The sequence below is a fragment of the Podarcis melisellensis genome (genome assembly GCF_964234715.1).
Source record: "Podarcis melisellensis genome assembly, chromosome: 12".
NCBI lineage: Eukaryota > Metazoa > Chordata > Lepidosauria > Squamata > Lacertidae > Podarcis > Podarcis melisellensis.
This window is the reverse complement of record NC_138544.1, coordinates 16,031,880-16,035,643: the sequence shown is the minus strand read 5'-3', so window position 1 is coordinate 16,035,643 and position 3,764 is coordinate 16,031,880.

Sequence of the window (3,764 nt, the reverse complement as noted above, 5' to 3'; positions counted from 1 at the left end):
AGCTCTTGCCAACCTACCAGTTCGAAAGCACACCAGTGCAAGTAGATAAATAGGTACCACTCTGGCGGGAAGAGAAACGGCGTTTCCGTGCGCTCTTGTTTCCGTCACAGTGTCCTGTTGCGCCAGAAGCAGTTTAGTCATTCTGGGCACGTGACCTGGAAAGCTGTCTGTGGACAAACGCCGGCTCCCTCGGCCTGAAAGAGAGATGAGCAACCCCATAATTGCCTTTGACTGGACTTAACCATCCAGGGGTCCTTTGCCTTTTTACGTTTTTTATAATACAGGATTGTCCCTTATTTCAATGTAAAAGGCTATGTCCTGTATTGATTCAATATAGGACAAAGTTCTCCCTATTTCTGCTCTCCTGCTTCATGCATGTGCCTCTCACTTCTTTCCTTTCCTTTTTTTCTCCTCACCCCTTTTCCTCATCCCGACTCCAAGGAGGAACAAACCAGGGCAAGGTTTTTGTGTTGACCCCTATAGTTCCCTGCAGTTTCGGGTGGGTTAAGGCAACCAGTGTGGTGTAGTGGTTAAGAGCGGTAGATTCGTAATCTGGTGAACCGGGTTCGTGTCTCCGCTCCTCCACATGCAGCTGCTGGGTGACCTTGGGCCAGTCACACTTCTCTGAAGTCTCTCAGCCTCACTCACCTCACAGAGGGAGGAAGGGAAAGGAGATTGTTAGCCGCTTTGAGACTCCTTAAAGGGTAGTGAAAGGCAGGATATCAAGTCCAAACTCTTCTAATCTTCTAACCATCTGCAGAGCTGCAGTCTGGGAGTGCCAGGCCCTGTCCCTAGAGAACAACAGGTTCTGAGTCTCTAGAAACACGCGATTTTGTGTCAGTGTAGCCCAGAAGCCCCAATTTTGAACATAGTTATCTACACGATAGTTGAGAGAGAAGGGTGGGGGAGAAGTAGCTCCCCACAAGGAAAGCTTGACAGCTGAGTGAGAATTTGAACCCGGATCTCCCGGGTCCTAGTCCAACAGTCTAACAATGGCACATCACTGATTAAACTCGATGAGACATGAAAGGTGAGTTTGTCTATATGTGGTGGTTGTGTCAGAAAGCCATCACCATCGCTCCATAAGATGCACCAGACCATAAGACGCACCTAGTTTTTGGAGGAGGAAAACAAGAAAAAAAATATTCTGAATCTCAGAAGCCAGAACAGCAAGAGGGATCGCTGCACAGCGAAAGCAGCGATCCCTCTTGTTGTTCTGGCTTCTGGGATAGCTGCGCAGCCTGCATTCGCTCCATAAGACACACACACATTTCCCCTTACTTTTTAGGAGGGAAATAGTGAGTCTTATAGAGCAAAAAATACGGTACATTTTGGAAACTGATAAGAGAGACAATCAGTTAATTATATCCTAAACTGGATCCCACCTTGCATTCGATGGCTGCAACGTGTAAAAACGGCCGCTCCGCTAGATAAACCAGAACCTATTTTGTAACAAACACATATCGCTCACAAAGAAAAACCAAAAAACAAAACCAGCCAGACAAAATTAATCCAAAACATCTGGGACCAACTAGAGATTGTGAAATTAACAGCATTAGGAAGATCAATGCAAAAAATATAATTTCATATTAGGAAATGAAATCCAGCAACAGAATGCATTATAATAAGTTATGTATCACTGATTTGGATAATAGCTTTATGACTGCATTAATTTTCTATTGCATATGCTCTTCCTTGTAATCGTATCTTGTGCTCTTTTTAATATATATTACTTGTATTATATTGTATTTATATCGGATATGAATATGTAGAATTGTATTACTCTAGGCTGAATGTTTTAAGTGTGGTGTTTGTGTACCTGTGGGTCACAAAGAGTCGGACACGACTAAACAACAACAACAACAACCACAAATAATCCATACTCTCTGCTTTGCGGGATACAAAAAAACTAAGGAGTAAACCCGTCATTGGAGTCCCTAAGACTTGCCTTCAATCCGGAAACTTCTGCAGCCAAGCTGGAGCCAAATGTCTTGCTCTGCTTTCCTTCATCAGCAAGGCTGAGAAGCGGAAGAGTTGTTTTCTGGGCAGCCCAGGACCTGGAGAGGTGACTTTTGTCCTGCCAACATAGCAAAAACAACACAGGAGGCAGCAGTTCCGAGTTACCGGTCTCTGCAGCAACAGCAGGCGCTGTGATTCCCCAGCAGTTTGACTTCGCCCCTGGAGGCTCACTCCATTGGCTCTCGAGACAAGCAGATGCCAACAAAATCACAACTAAACTTAAATTTTGAAAAAGAAGGCATCCATCTTTACCCCACTTCATTACAAGAACTGTATGAAACACATATACCCAATCAGGAATTTTACTTACCTACACATAGATGTAAGGACGCGGGTGGCACACAGAGCCTATGACTTGCTGATCAGAACGTCGGCGGTTCGAATCCCCACCACAGGGTGAGCTCCCGTTGTTTGGTCCCCGCTCCTGCCAACCTAGCAGTTCGAAAGCACGTCAAAGTGCAAGTAGATAAATAGGTACCGCTCCGGCAGGAAGGTAAACGGCGTTTCCATGCGCTGCTCTGGTTCACCAGAAGCGGCTTAGTCATGCTGGTCACATGACCCGGAAGCTGTACACTGGCTCCCTCGGCCAATAAAGCGAGATGAGCGCCGCAACCCCAGAGTTGGTCATGGACCTAATGGTCAGGGGTCCCTTTACCCTTTACCTTTACTTACACATAGATGTATGCACACCACAAAAAAATTCCATATTCTCTATCCATGTCAATGGTTACCAATTTGCTTTCAGGCCGGATACTGGGTGGCTGGTCTCAAATTTAAGAATCAGGCATTGGAAAGCTTTAACCCTCCAGATGTTGTCAGACTCCAATTCTTAACAGACCCAAACAGCAAACAGCCATTGGTTACGGATGATGGCAGCTGGAATCCAACAACATCTGCAGACTCTCTCAGGTGTTAGTTGCATTTCAGTAAAATATACTTCCATATTAATACGTCTCAGGAGAAATGCCTGCAGATGAGGGCAACCAAGATGATCAAGGGTCTGGAAACGAAGCCTTATGAGGAGCGCTTGAAGGGTGTGTTTAGCCTGGAAAAGAGGAGACCGAGAGAAGACATGATAGCCATCTTCAGATATCTTAAGGGCTGTCACATAGAGGAGGGAAGCATGCTTGCTCTCTCTTGCTTTGGAGGGTAGGACTCGAACCAATGGCTTCGAGTTGCAAGAAAGGAGATTCAGACTAAACATTTGGAAAAACTTTCTGGCAGTAGGAGCTGTTTGGCAGTGGAATGGTCTCCCATGATAGTTGGTGGACTCTCCATCTTTGGAGGTTTTTTAACAGAGGATGGATGGCCATCTGCCATGGATGCTTTAGCCCGGATTCCTGCCTTGGAGGGGGTTGGACTAGATGATCATTGGGTCCCTTCTAACTCTACGATTCTATGATTCTACGAAATGTGCCCCATTGTAATTCTGTCTGTTTCACACCCATCTAGCAAGGGAAATTTCCCCCTTCAAGGGAATGTGAAAGGACATCGGGATGCAAATTCATCCTCTGATGCTCATGTGGTACCCATTGACCCTACTAGATGGACCTCAAAGGGATGGCAATATTCATCTTCATCTCGTTCATGTCAGAAAGCACAATTGGGCTGGCATCGGGTCCAGAGATTGCCTTTCCACAAACAATTTAACAGTGGTATGTGGAAGAACCATACACTACAAAACAGAAAAGGTGATGTAGGATGATTCCTCAGATATAAATACAACAGACCCATTTTGTCACACA